We start from the raw sequence: 16,112 nt of genomic DNA, 5'->3' as shown, positions 1-16,112 counted from the left end.
TAAAAAACCCGAAAAAAACTCAATACACATTCCTAAATCTCGTCTTCAAATTCCAATCTAATTTCCACACAACTGCTGGGAGCTTTGCAATTTTATTCTCCAAGACAATATGTACATCCTGATCATATAATTCTTAACCAAATGCAAATCATGGTGCATAAACAAATCCTCTTTTCTCTCTATCTCATTTGCAGACTTCCGATTTCTCTCTTCGATCTCACTCTCTACAGCGCTATCTTTCTACCCACATCCCTCTCTGCAGCAGATCGTCTCTCTCTCCTTCCCTCTCTCTCTCTCTTTTTCACTCCCTCCTCGTCAAATTTCATCGGAGATCTGAGGTCTGGGTGTGACTAAAGATGGAAGGCAATGAGAAAATGGTGACTACGAGCTCGAAAGAAGGCAACAAAGTGACAAGACCACCTAGCACCACCGCCGAGGCCGCCTAGGAGCGCCCAGGCAGGCGCTTAACACCTCCCTGTTTTCCTTCGCCGATTGGCACCTAATCGGAGCAGTACCTTACCAACCAGTGCCTAGGACGATTTTTAGAACACTGAGTAGAAACCAACTGACACTCAAACTCATAGAATGAGAGACTGATCTGTGGCATAGGCTAAAGCCTATCTTCTAGATGGCTGATTTTTCAAACAAAATAAAAGCCACACATTCACACATCCACACTTGAATCTGTCAACCAAACTGATCCAATCATTCCACACGTAGAATGAGAGACTGATCCATAACATAGGCTAAAGCTTATCTTCCAAATGGCTGACTTTTCAAACAAAATAAAAGCCACACGTCCACACTTGAATTTGGCAACCAAACTGATTCAGTCCACACGCTAGACATCCCAAATCAAACCCATACTTGAATACTTGCATAAGGAGTCAAAATCTACTACTTATGCATTCCACGTGGCAAGAATTAAAAGGCATATACCATTTGTATTCATGTGATAATCATTCCATCCTACTTCATCATCTGATGCCACGTCTTAATGCACATCCATATCCCCATATTCCATCATCATTCAAATCAATTGGAGAATTAGACAACACTAAGTTTAAATAATTCAGTATATTACCGAAAGATAAATATTATGATTAAAACACAATATTATCCCTCCATGATAATTAAAATTATCTCAACCACTTTGTCATCTAACGGTCTAGAACTTTGCTCACTTACCGATCTCGATTATTTGGGCTAATGGTGTAATTTTAGGTCCAAACAGGATGTAAAGATAAATTTACATATTAAATTAGGTTTCTAAGGGTAGTTTAGGTAATAAATTTGGGTTTAAAAAATATTGATAGTTTAATTAAAAATAATATGAGTGTAAAGAGTAAGTTGGGTGTAAAGAGAGATTATATGGATTCAAATAAATTTTTTTTGATGAAAATGATCATAAGAGCTGGAACCCATTATCCACGAATCTGCAGTGGAAGAAAATAATCATAAGAGCCGGAACCCATTATCCACGATTCTGCAGTGGAAGAAAATGACCATAAGAGCCGAAACTCATTATCCACGATTCTCCGTGGTGAAAGACTTGTTGTCAACCTTTTGAAAGTCCAATCAAAAACTCTTGTCCAAACCCCTACAAGTAAGTTAGGTTGACTCGAGAAAGCTTAAAAGAATAAAATATGTAGAGCGTGAACCAAAGTTCGTAGGCGGATCAAAGTCAAATCAAAGTTTATAAATCTTGCTTTCCCTTTGCACTATCATTCATCTCCACCTTCAACCATAAAAAATAAATTAAGGAAGCAGTTTGTTCCAGCACCTTCATTGGGGTCTTGAAATTTGGGGGCCGAAGCGATCACAAAATGGAGCCCTACATATGAACAACCGTCATAAAAGTTTCTAATTCTTTTTTTCTCACTTTATTCTCGTAGATAATGAACTAAGAAAATACTTTACTTGTAGATAATTAACCAAGAAAAAATTAGGCACCTAATGCAATTGACATATTGGTCAAAATATGACTCTACTATTGAGGAGTCTTATGCGACTTGTGACAAGTTACTTGTCACACTACACATGGGTGATTGTACTAAATTGAGGTGTATGGTATAAAGAAATTCTGATTTGTAATCAAGTTTTTATTTCAATGACGTTAAAGTTTAATAAAAAATTGTCACGTGTTTAAAATTACACTATTTTCAATGAACAAATGAAAAATCTCTTGTATGGTAGAGAATGAATGAAAAGAGTGGATGACGCATCATAAAGTGATGAAGGGGTAATCAACGTAATCCATTGCAGAACAAAATCTAGAATCCATTGGAAAATTGAGAGAAATCCCAAAGGGTTTTTGTTTGATTAATTATTGAATGATTGTCATTGATACATCCAGATGACTTAAATAAAGATTACAAATGTTTGGAACAACTCAAATGACTTCTAATAATTACAACAACATTAGTTAAACATTAATCGGACTAAAAACAAAGAGTCAGATTTTTATTCTGAAACTTTAAACCCTATTTTGGAGGCTGAAATGACCCTAAACGGCCAAAATCCATCATACATCAAAGCCTAAGCGGTGTGTTGGGCTCATGACGCTATTTTCTTTCCGAAAAGTTAACAAGGGCCCAAATCCTTTTATTTTTCAATGGTCCATTTCCGCTTCAATTCATTCTACCATTTATTCTGCATCAGCAGAAGACTTAAGGGTCCTCATTTTGACAGTCCAATTAGAAACAGAAGCATATATTAACCAAAAAAAAAGAAAAAAGAAAGAAACAAAAACAAATAATTGTTGTCCAAACCCCTGCAAGTTAAAGTCTATAAATCTTGCTTTCCCCTTGCACTATCATTCATCTTCACGTTGTGGTGATAGGATTTTCGAAGTTATTGGTTCTGCTTCCGAAGATGAATGGTCCTTCAGCAAAGCTGGTGGCAATTACAACACTAGTGTTGCTTTTGGTGGGGGATTTCCAAGCAACTTGTGGACTGCTTCCTCATGGTATAACTAATAATTATCTTCCTTTTACGAGATCTCCAAGCATTTGCATTAGCCACTTAAGTCGACTTACTTTTTACCAATTTTATTATTTGGTAACTTATTTCTTGCTTCTTGTGATTTTCTCATATAGCATAACAAGGTTGCTTTGAATGTCAAAGTGAGATTTTGAGCAAGAAAGTGACGCCCGTTCGCTGCAGTCTAAGACCAATGCAAAATCTGACGCCTCCGCCTCCTTGCAATAATGGACGAAGGGGGTTTTACCATTGCTTGTGATTTTCTCATATAGTAGAACAAGATTGCTTTGAATGTCAGTGATATTTTGAGCACGAAAATGATGTCCGTTCACTGCAGTCTAAGACCAATGCAAAATCTGACGCCTCCGCCTCCTTGCAATAATGGACGAAGGGGGTTTTACCATTGCTACTAGACCGTGTGCCCCCCACACCATTGCTACTAGACCGCACCACCCCACCCCCCCCCCCCCCCCCCCCCCCCCCCCCCAAAAAAAAAAAAACCAACCAACCGCACCATCCCCCCAATATTTTGTTTTCACCCACCCCCATCCCCCCGACCGACCAACCACACCATCCTCCTCCCACCCCACCCCACCCCAACATTTGTTTTACCCCTACCCCCATCCCCCCAACCAACCAACCAACCAACCAACCAACCCCACAAAAAAACCCAATATTTGTTTTGCCCCCCACCCCCACGAACAGGACCATCTGGGGCAGCGCGTCGTTCTTATTTTCGTGTTTTTTTATTTGTTTTCTTAATCAAGTTTATGTTGCCCGCTCTTTTATTGTATTTTTTACTATTATTTCTTCTCATATTATGAGCTAAATTTTATCTCCTCTTAACTAAGTGCAACTTATTTTTTATGCACTTAGTTTTTCTAATTCTATAAAATTTCTCTTATGCAGTCGAGATTTTCCTTTTTTTTTAAAAAAAAAGGAACAAACCAACCAACCAACTAAGAAACTAAGAAACAAAAAATTAGGCCATAATATTGAAGCACGATGACCAATAGATATAACTAGTCAAATTGCCCGCACTCCGCTGGAAGTATAGTCTTGTACCATCTGATTTGTTTTGTTATTCCAATTTCTTTTTGGCATTTTGCCATCATGTGCAAAAAAAAAATGTAAACTTCAAGCACCAAATTATAGGATGTGAAGAAAAAATGAAAAAGCATAAATTAAATTTTAAATTTTCATCGCATTCAAATTGTAATTAAATAAAATAAATACACAGTAACCATATCAGAAAAAAAATTTAAAACCCATAAAAATTCAATACACATTCCTAAATCTCATCTGCAAATTCCAATCCAATTTCCACACAGCTGCTGGGAGCTTTGCAATTGTATTCTCCATGACAATATGTACATCCTAATTATATTATTTCTTTGCCAATAAAAATCACGGTGCATAAACAAAAAGGAAAACATAAGAAACGGGCACGCCTCTTCAATTTTATCTTCAAATATATAGTCTTTCGCGTACATAAAATCATATAAACATGGAATGGTGGAAAGTTTGTAATGAGAAGTGTCATGAGTTGCTATTAATTGCATAGATAAAATCATATCAATATTTAAAAGTTTGTTATGAGGAGTATCATGAGTTGTAATTAATTGTTACAATATAAATGACCGATATGGTTGATATTTCATTGATTTAGGACATAACATTAATAAATTGCTTGTCAGGCAGGATGTGTAATATCAGGTGAAAATCTACGATGCATGGACATGGACACGGATACGGGAATACGACACGAGGATACGTCGAATTTTAAAAAACGAGGACATGATACGTCAGGGATACGGCAATTAAAAAAAAATATATATATATATATACATATGTCTACAACATTATAAAATAAGCATTCAAATTTATTGTGGGTAGTGGTATGGATATAATAATATTAGTTTCGACTTTCAGAAAAGCAAAAGGCTTTATAATCAGATTAAGCTTTTAGTTTCAGTTTCACTGTTTCAAAGATGGGTTTTGTGATGTCCTCGGGGATCAAAGATGGGTTTTAGTTTTAGTTTTAGAGATGGGTTTCGGTTTCACAATTTCACTATTAAGTATTAACAGTGAAACCGAAAACGAAAACTCACCACTCACTCACCAGGAGTTGCAGACAGAGACGAAGGAGACGATGGAGCAATTGTAGACGGAGAAGATGGAGATGACTGCGTACTTGCCGATGGAGAGGACAGAACGATTGCAGATGACAGTCTGATTCGTGATAGTCTCCCAAGCATAGTGATTTCTGAGGTTCGAGAGGTAAATCCGAATTTTTTTTTTCTTCTAATTATCCTCCTATTTTAGAGTGATTTCAGTTAGCTAACTTCGATCAATCACGATTATGTGAGGATTTATTGTGATTATTTTTTATTTTTCTTCTGATTATCCTCCTATTTTAGTTTCAAACGTATTCGAAAAGTAGGATACTTGTATCTGGACAATACGATACACGTATCTTATCAGTCCTAAACGTATCTCTTCATTTCGATACGTATCGGACGCGTATCCTTTGCATATCCGTATCCTTAAAGCGTCAGATACGGAATACAGTGGCTTTCTCCCGTGTCCATGCTTCGTAGGTGACAATTTGATGTTATTTTCTCCCAATATCATCTCTACTAATCAAAATGGTGATATACTACTGAAAGGAATTGCCGCTTCAACTGACCCTTTACTTTTAAGAAGCTTTAATGGTCGTCGTCAATGTTTCTCTGTTCTCTTTGTTTTTTCTCAAAAGAAAATGCTGAAAAGAACAGTGCAAAGTTAGCCATTTTTGGGACCCATCTGAAATCATAATCATAAAACAGCCAAAAAAAAAAAAAACCCAAATTCCAATCAAGAAAAATAAAAACTTACATATGTAAATTTAAGCTTTACTTGTAGATCAGCAACAACAAAAGAAAAACGAATCCAACAATCTGGAGAAAGTTGGGTTTAAGGGATTTGGGTTAAATGAAATTGATTTGGATGAGCAAATTTTTGTTTCGATACTTCGTGCAGCAAGAATGAAGAGGTTGCGGAGGACGAAATGAAATGGTGAGAAAATTTGGATGATGAGCAGTATTCGGTATCGATTCGGAGCGTAGCAAGAAGGAAACGGTGCAAAGGAATGAAGCGGTGCTGCAGAGAAATCTTCCCAGCACGCGTGCAAAACATTTTTTTGTTTTTTGTATACAGAGAGCCAACACGTATGCCTATTGGCAATTTGTGTATTTAACTATAGAGGCATAAAAAATAAGATCACAGAAACTTAAAAAAAGCGGTGCATACCCTCATTAGCACGCCACGCATGCAAAAGGGTTTTTCGTCTTTTTACTATACCAATTTGCAATACATAAATGAGAGACCAATTGAAGAGGGTTATTTTTGTCTTTACACTGTCACGTATGAACGGTGTTTTTTCGATTGTGCTTTACTATATATAATTTCTAATAACATTCACCATTGCCATTGAATAAAAAGAACTTAAAATTTTCAACAAAAGACAAAAAAAGGACACATCCAATTTATTAAGCAAAGATTTCAATCGATAGGTGATGTTATTTTATATTTTTACTTTAATATTAGTTATAATCTATTTGTTATTTTATGAGAATTTTGATACTGTACTTTAAATTTCAATTGTAGGGCATGTGAATCTATTTTGAGCAAAAAGTGATGAAACGAAAAAATTCTAGAGTAGATTCCCATGTCTTTCAAGATGATTGTTGTTTTGATGGATTTAGGTGAACATTAATTTGGGCTCCATTTTAATTTCTCATTATTCTGTTTGAATAAGGATCCTCTGATCCTCTTTGTGAGGATCCCGGATATCCTCCAATCACATTTGTTTATCGTATATTGTGCGGTTAGAAATCATTATAAATCTTTTTATTTAAAATTAAATATAAACAATATCTGACAAAAGCTGACCATATAATATACGATGAGCAGATCCATTAATAAACGCTATTGGAAGAGTGAAACGTTACCGTTCTGTTTTATAAACTGAAAAAGTAAGGCCACAACCCTATTCTTCTTATTTGGAAGTTGCTAGAGCCCTCTGCAAGTAAACTTATTTTTCGAATGCAAGGGCCATGCCTCAGCCTCTCCAAAGTTTACCAATCGCTATCAATAGAGCCGACCCTAAGGGTTGCTGGAGTAGGCACCCGCCTAGGGCCCCCACTTCGGAAGGGCCCCCAATTTTTAGGCGGAGTTAGGTAGGTCTAGACGAGGATGGACGGGAGCTATGCATGCTTATATGTAAAAGCCGGAATTTGGAAATTTTTTGTTGCAGGGTCGGCCTCGCTTGAGAAAGAAGACAATCATATTCCAACATCATTTTAATTGCATGATTTTACTTAAGATGGTCCCATCATCTTATTTTTACATTTTTGCTTCTCTCTTAAATATCACTTTTATGTTTATTTTTATGGGGTTTTATTACCCTATTTTAAGATCATACCACATATATCATTATTATGTACCTAAAAGGCTAAAACTCTCACCTTTTTGAAAAATGACATTATTAAATGTTCAAATTAATTAGTTTATATAATATATAATAAATTATTCAAATCCGTTTCGTTCGCCTAGGCACGTATACGAAAATTACTATCCTCATCACTCTAGTATTTTTCCTAGTTTTAAAATGTTGTCTTTGTAATCCAACCATTCATTTATTTATTGAATGTAATAAGTAACATTGTAACAATAGAAAAATGATTGGAATTTGGCGTACTGGGTAGGAACTTCTCTTTCAGTTTGAATTGGTTAAAAAATTGGATTATGTAAACTTTATAAGTGCATTTGCATATAAAAATGCGAGACGGGTAATATACTAATATTTGAGTAATGTTTGTATATCTTTATTCGTTTGATATTAATTTTTAATGATATTTAACGTAGAAATAGGCTTTTCATGTATTTAATGATTTTTTTTTACACATGTCAATGTACAAAAGGTCGAGAGTCAGAAAACCCTAGCCCCAATTTCAAAGGTTCACCTAGGGTCCCAAATTCTCAGGGCCGGCCTGATCAAGAAACAACCAATTGCATGCTCTGTTTCTCAAAACCCATCTCCCCCACGACCCTTTTTACGCAACCAGATTACACAGATTTTATGCAATCAACGGAGACCTTCGCTCTGCACGTCAAGTGTTCGACTAAAGTCCCCACCGGAGTGTCTACCTTTGGAACTCCATCATTCGAGCCCACGTTCAAGCACGCAGATTTGAAGATGCATTTTATCTGTTTGCTGAGACGCGTAGAACTGAAATCAAACCGGATAACTTCACTTATGCTTGCATCGCACGTGCCTGCGCTGATAGTTTTGATCTGGATGGACTGAAGTTTGCGCATTGTGGGGTAATGGTTGCAGGGTTGGGATTGGACTCCATTTGTAGCAGTGCACTTGTTTCAGCTTACTCAAGACTCAGCCTTGTTGATGAAGCAAGCAGGGTGTTTAATGGGATTCGAAAGCCGGATTTGGTTTTATGGAATTTGATGATTTCGGGTTATGGAAGTGGCGGGTTTTGGGATAAAGGTTTGCAGCTGTTTAGTGAGATGAGAAGCATGGAGATGGTGCCGGATGGATACAAAATTGTTGGATTGCTTTCGGGTTTAGCGGAATCGAGCTTGGTAAGTATTGGAGAAGGAATACATGGTCTTTTGTTTGAAATGGAATTTAGATTCTAATGCTCATGTGAGCAGTGTACTTGTGAGCATGTATTCGAGATGTATGTCTATGAATTCTGCACATAGAGTTTTTAGTGGTTTGTTCGAGCCAGATTTAGTTACGTGGTCTGCTTTGATCACTGGGTTTTCGCAGTCGGGAGATTATGACAAGGCATTGTTCTTTTTCAAGAATTTGAACATGGAAGGTAAGAAGCCGGATTCGGTTTTGATTGCCAGTATGTTGGCAGCTACTGCTGCTGCTCAGATGGCGCATGTAGGGCCTGGTTGTGAGATACATGCTTATGTTCTTCAACATGGAATTGAATCGGATGTCATGATTTCCTCTGCACTTATAGCCATGTATTCAAAGTGCGGCTTCTTGGGGATGGGTACTCGCGTTTTTGAGATCATGCCAGAGAAGAATATTGTTTCGTACAATTCTTTAATATTGGGTCTTGGTTTGCATGGACTTGCCTCCGAAGCCTTTAGAATGTTTGATGAGATACTCGGAAACTGATTGAAACCTGATGAGTCTACATTTTCTGCTCGCCTTTGTGCATGCTGCCATGCTGGCCTTGTCGAAGATGGCCGGGAAGTTTTCAGAAGAATGAAAGATGAGTTTTGCATTCAAGCTAGAATGGAGCATTATGTTCATATGGTGAAACTTCTTGGGATGGAAGGAAGATTGGAAGAGGCTTACTATCTAATCTTGTCCTTGCCTGAGCCAGTGGACAGCGGCATATGGGGAGCCCTTTTATTGTGCTGTGATGTATGTGGAAATTTGGAGCTGGCAGAAATTGTAGCCCAAAGGCTCTTTGAAAGTAATTCGGAGAAAAGTGCTTACAGAGTAATGCTTGCGAATATATATGCTGGTGATGGGACGTGGGATGATGCAAAGAAGTTGAGGGATTCCATCAGAAGGAAAACTGATGAAAATGCCCGGGCTCAGCTGGATTAAAGGTAGTGAATTTTTGTTTGATCAAAATATTACTTGTAGTAGGATTTAAAATTAGTGACAAAACAAGCTATCTGTACTAGGAACAGAATATTTTTTAAAAGTACGGGAATCTGACAAGGTTCTTTTTCTGCGTTAATCGAATGCCATAAAATCTCGTATTGGTTTTGCTTGTTTTACCTTCTGATCTTATAAGCAGCTCTCTAGTGATGCATAAAGAAGGCCAGAGGCAACTATTAAGATGTGAAGATGATAAACTGGAGGATATAATATTGTAATTATTAAGCTATAAAGACGATGTATTGTCAAGTGCAACTGTCCGTAGCAGTGGATTTTATTCTGATTTGTGATGTTTTAAAGGAATTGAAAGTGTGTATGGAGTCGGTCATAATAGTTGAGGGCCAACTACTTGTATATGGAAACAACCCTAACTATTATAGCTTTGCATTGTGTCATATGTGATCCTGAATATATCAGACAGCTTAAAAATTTTCCATTTACCCGCATTGGCTCCTCTCCATCCGAAGATCTCCAAACTTTATTAGATCCTTATACTTCCTTAGTGGCAGCAATTTGTTGTGCCGTTGATATAATAAATGATATGTGGAATGTGCCTAATTTTGTAGTTTTCCTCTCCCCCATCAGGTCTCGATCGTTCCGCATGATCATTAAGGCAGCAAGCCTAACTAGTAACTGCTCAAGTGTAGTGAGAAACTGCAAACCTTCAGGTAACATCTTCAGCCGCAAGCAACAGTGCAAGTGGAGGAATTTCATAGAATCTGAGTATTCTAGTTGGTGAAGACAGAATTCTAGTTGGAGTATTCAGGTAACGTCTCCATTAGGTGAAGACAGAATTCTCGAAGAGGATTGGGGATCTGGGGACCTGCAATTTAGTTCCTATGTAAGGGCGGTTATCGTATACTTGCAGCAAGCCCTGGTTGATCAATTCATTTATATTTTCTTCCGCTACATCCTCCATAATCTGCCCTGCTTTCTCTTGAACCAGTCCTTCAGCCACTAGTAACCGAATAAGTTTCCCTTTGGAAATCCAGTGGTTCTCGGGGAAGATGGAACACTATATCAAGCAGTGGTAAAGAGAATCAGGTAAATCTTTACAACATATTTTTTATGGAATACATGAAGAAGAAGCTGATGTCTCTCAGCTTCTTCATTGTCTTGAGAGTCTCTGTTTTCTTCGATCTTGACTTCAATGGTATTTGAACTAGCCATAGAGATCTACCAACTGTGTTTTGCATTTGCATATAGAAGAGAAATATAGCAATATTTATGGGTTAGAGCTTATTGCATACGGTATATATGCTTTGCAGTTTGATCCTTGTTTGCATTTCCTTCAAGCCTGTCGTAGTCTTGTGGTCTTGTAGACTATTTCTTAGAAGGCTTCAGGATGTGGCTTTGTGATGGTTATGCTTTGTATAGAAGCAGCCTGCAGCGGAAGAGATGACGAAGAATCTGATGTCTCAACTTCTTCGTTCTCTTCGAAGATTTTGTTTTCTCTAGTCTCTTCTTCGATGGTATTTGAACTAGCCATATAGTGTTGTACAAATGTGTTGATAGCTTATGTTGCTTGATGCGACTCTGAGATGGTAGCAGATGCAAGTTTGTGCTGGTTAGGCTTTGTAAAATCACATTTAATATAAAATTTCATTACAATAAAAATATAACATGATTTTAATTGATATGGGATAAGGATGGAGATGAATGATAATGATGTTATGTACTACCAAAATTACTCTTTAGTTTTATTTTTTTATTGATTTCTTTTGTTACTTTGTTCTTGGTTCAAATGAAAACTCAACTATGGCACTAGGGAGACTATCTTTTTAGACTATATTTTGTTGGTCATATGATGTGGTGGTTGATTCTTCAAAGTATCAACTGCCACATTATATGATTTACAAAATATGATTTTCCTAGCATTTTCCCTCCCCCCATAAATTGTGTTACAAATTTAAAGACCATTTTCTCCGCATTAGACCATTTCAAACCAGCATTGATGCCTCTCATTCATAAATTAACGAGAATCTAATGTGAAAAATATAAAGTTTAGGTGCCTATATCCAAATGCCTATTTAATTTGGAATGTGCCCCTTGAAATTGTTAGACAGAAATGCTAACGAGACTCTTTTAAAAGTGGGACTAGTCATAGACTTGTCATCTTATGTTTTTTATACAATATTTTAAAATGTTGACCTGGAGAATTGACATTAGTTTGTACAGTAACAAGAAGTTCACGAAGAATGCAACTTCTGAGAAAGTCCTTAACATTTCTCATTCTTAGATATTTTTCTTTTTGACTTGTCTGCTTTCATAGCGTGTGTCCGGCATACCAAGCTTGGAAACCATTAAAGGACCCATTTAAGAGGAAAGGATGGGCTAAACTTTACAATAAGATAGTAATAATGTAGTTTAATTTTTCTTTTGATGATAATTGAACCTAAAACCTCTCACTTACAAGTGAAAAAGAATACTATTAAACCGTAGTACTAAGTGACAAGAATTTCATACTCTTGGCTCCTCTTATTAAACATGTTTAGGGTTGGGGGTGGGGTAGGGGAGGGGGTGGGGAGGTATGGGGGTCTTTATATAATGATCTTTAGAGCAAGCCCAGCGTGGGGTTTTGCTCGGGGGAAGGTGGACGGAACAAGGGCCCAAGGGCCAGGGGATCAGCTCCAGCGTGGGCTAGCCCGACCGAAGGTGGAGGCCCGAGCTCCGGGTCCGTGGGGGATTGCCAACCTAAGAGCCCGAGGGCCATGTGACGTCAGCGCTGACATCAGCCTGGCGTCAGGCAATATTAAATTTTTTTTGTGTCAGGCGCGTCGCTGACACAAAATCAGAAAAAAAAAAAAAAAAAAAAAAGGTTGTCAGTTACCGTTGGGAAGCCACGTGGCTTCCGACGGTCCGTTAGATTTCAACGGTTACTTAATTTGGACCGTTCGATCTCAACGGTAAAAAAAAATAAAAAAGTCAGATTTAATATCCACCGTTCGATCTGAGATCAACGGTGGATATTAAAATGCTTTTTAAATAAAAAAATAAAAGAAAAAATAGTTTTAAAATTAAGAAAAGTTACCGTTGTGACACGTGGCACAATCTGGAGTGTTGGAATTCAAATTTTTTTATATCCAATGGCAGAGATTAATTAATTGAATAAAAATTTTAAAAAATTTGTAAAAAATTCAAAAAAAATAAAAAAAAAATCTGAAAAAAAATTGTAAAAAAAATTGTTTTTACTTTTCTATAAATACCTTCTCATTATTAGAAATCCATCACCATTAATTGTATTTTCGGATAATGACACGTGGCATAACGAGTACGATTAAAAAATTTATCGGAAATCCATCCCCAATAATTGTCTTTTCGGATTTTATGACAAGTGGCGTAACGACAACGATTAAAAATCTTATCTGAAATTACAAATAAAATTATTTTGTATTATTTAATAATACTTTGGATAATGACACGTAGCGCAACGAGAACGATTAAAAATCTTATCCGATATTACAATTAAAATTATTTTGTATTATTTTATAAATAAAAAAAACACTAATATTTTATTGCCTATTGCCAGGGCTATTGAAGTGTAACGGTGGAGATGCAAATGCTATTGTCAGGGCTATTTACTGTTCATTAAGGGCAGTTACTGTTCATTAGGTGGATTGAATAGTGCATTGCCTGGGGGGAGGGCTCCAACGCTGGAGTTGCTCTTACTGGTAAACCCTTAAGCCAAGAGTTCAATTTTGGTCATAAATAATACTGAGCAGACGACAGTTGCTCATGAAACTGTCATTTTGATTTGTTAGAAGATAGATTATCCCTAAACATATGAAGGGATATGGGTACGTTAAATTCAATCTTTTCATAATTTATATTCATGACTGAAACTAATGACTAGTTTATAATAGAGTGCGTGCTTAGAAAAATGCTAATCATTTTTTATGAGCTCTTTGACATTTTATAATTTAATATTAATTATCGTATTAATATTATAAGAGAATTGTTATTAGTATTATAATAATATCATTCTATACTATTTACAAGTATATTTTATTTTTAATTATAAAAAATTTGGAATGCAGAATAAGATTTTTAAAGTATCAATAATAATTTTTTTTTATAAAATATTATGCCAAAAACATTAGATGATAAAGAATCGATAAAGAATTTTACTTTTAAAGAATTTCTTTAGCATTTCTCATGTGTTAATTCATGTTGTGTTATTTTTGTGTCACGTGAGTAGTGGCTTGGCTAAGAAGATTGTAAGCCGTCTATGTCACAAAGCGTGTACTGAAAAGTGACCTTACTAATGCACGCAACTCACTGTCACACAGACTCCCACTTCTCTCTTGTCTCTCCCAGCCATTCACTCACTGTCACTCAGACAATCGCGACCACCCCATGAAAAGTGACCTTTCTTTGTGTTGACTTCTTGTAACACTTGCAGGGCGACCCCATGATTTTAAAGCTCAAGGGAGAGGAACTCAAGAATGTGGAGCAGCAACGGGAACTGTTTGATAGAAGGCATGATGGGACACGAATTGTCCCTTTGGATACCCAAAACTGGTGGGAACTCAATATGTACGGGTTCAGGTTCGCGTTCAAGTATTTCAAGTTCAAAATGTTCGCGCTCTCATAAGTTCAAGAAGCATTGCTAACTATCCCATGGCTGCTGAAAACCATCCCACTGCCGCTGCTCCCACTACATATGATGACATGGACACGTATATTGCAGCCTTGTCATCCCTGAAAGATTACCCGATGCTGAGGTGGTTCCCCCGAATGTTGGAGGAACGTGTGTTTGATTGGTTGGAGCATAGAGCCCCAGCAGAGGGTAAGGAGGCAATGGCAAAATGGAGGGTGAATTGGCACAGACCAGCTGTGCAAGAAACTTCATCATCTCATCTCCTCCCAACTTAGGGTAATGTCCTAAACTCTCAACTCCCTGCATTCTGCAATCTCTCTGATTATTTTTGCGAGATTTAGGAATTAGGGACTTGGGGATTGCTCATTGTTTGATTTGGTCTGATTTTCCAAATTTTGAATGAATTGACATTTTGAGAAATGGATAGGGGATTTGTTTCCCTTCATTGCCTGACTTGCATATGTACCATTTTGGTTCATACACGATATACGATTGCTCATTGTTTGACATTGCTGTACTGATTTTTCAATCTATTTTCTGGAAAAAGTGGAGTGCCATTAACATTTCCCTTCCAAAATCCAATTTTTAGATCATGCAAAGCGCAATGAGTTAGAGGAGCAATAGCTTAGAAGTTTCAAGTAGCAAAAGATCATGTTGTACGAAGCCTAACCAGTGGCCTTTTTGGTATGTAGGCTTGGGTATCCCAGACGAAGCAGAATTATAAACGCCCTTATTGGAGATGCACGCGTTGTGCCTATTTTGTTCGGTGGGTCAAGGCAGATTTAGCAATCGAGTTTAAGGAATTATCTTCAATATTTGCCAACATATCTGCTAAATTGGTAACAATTGAGGAAGACATCAAAAGGTACCTCAAATAGAAGGATGCAGCCCGCCATTTATCTGAACAAGTTAAGCAAAATGTGGTAGTTGTAGTGAAGGAGCTCCGTCGAAGTTGCAAGGTTGCCAACCGGCAGTTCATTATTGCAATAGCAATATTTATGTTATGTGTAGGGTTTTTTATGTTTCATTTTTAGGAAAACTAATGAAAATGATTTGAAAACTTTGAGTTTTAACGAAAAAGACAAAATAAAAGGTAAAATGAATAGTACTAATATTGACTTTTTAGTGTAAAAATGTGGTTTTTCGTTAAAGTGAACAGTAGCGAGATCTTTTCGTTAAAGTTCCTTTGATTTTATTGGAACAATGCCGGTTCTAATTTTATTTAATTATTCTATGTTTAATTATTTCATATAACAATATTTGTGTTATTTGTAGCCCCGTTGATGATGACGGAAAGAACCTTCAATGCCCCCCTCATTGATATCGCTCGATGGAACTTTTACTGTTGCATATGTTGATATCCTCAGCGGCCAATCTGGACAATCTTTGTCCATAAGAAGCAATAACATTATACCACAACGTGCCAATGCGTACTTAATCCGTATACGTGTTTAAACGCTTTTAACTTTAGAAAACATAAACTCCTTTAATGGTTTGATAAACAGTGAAGTGCGTGGAGAAACACAGCTTATTTTGAACGCTTATAGCTTAAGAAAACATAAACTCCTTCCATGGCTAGATAAACAGCGAAATGTGTGGAGAAACACAGTTTATTTGAAACGCTTGTAACTTTATTTCTTACACTCACATTGGCTCTCCGCCATCAGGTTTAGTGAATTCTTGCACCATAGAGTTGATATCTTAAACATGGAATGTGCCTAATTTTGTAAGTTGTCCTCTCCGCCATATCGGGTTTCAGCCATTCTCCAAGATTCTCTGGCAAAGGCAACAAATGCAACAGCTCAAGTTTGGTGAGAAACTGCAGACCTGAGGAAGCAT

General features: G+C 36.9%; 1 pseudogene across 1 annotated transcript; it reads left to right on the top strand.

The window, feature by feature from the left end:
* Positions 1-7,803: 7,803 nt before the first annotated feature.
* On the top strand, positions 7,804-11,251 carry LOC137710174 (putative pentatricopeptide repeat-containing protein At1g64310 pseudogene; annotated as a pseudogene). The gene is made up of 3 exons (XR_015963786.1): positions 7,804-7,814; positions 8,025-9,618; positions 10,259-11,251. The product of XR_015963786.1 is annotated as a putative pentatricopeptide repeat-containing protein At1g64310 pseudogene (transcript).
* Positions 11,252-16,112: the final 4,861 nt, after the last annotated feature.

The sequence above is a fragment of the Pyrus communis genome, chromosome 6, assembly GCF_041283825.1.
Source record: "Pyrus communis isolate YQ-2024b chromosome 6, ASM4128382v1, whole genome shotgun sequence".
NCBI classification, from domain to species: Eukaryota; Viridiplantae; Streptophyta; class Magnoliopsida; order Rosales; family Rosaceae; genus Pyrus; species Pyrus communis.
The sequence above is the reverse complement of the archived record's forward strand: the minus strand, read 5'-3'. Positions and strand labels throughout refer to the sequence as shown.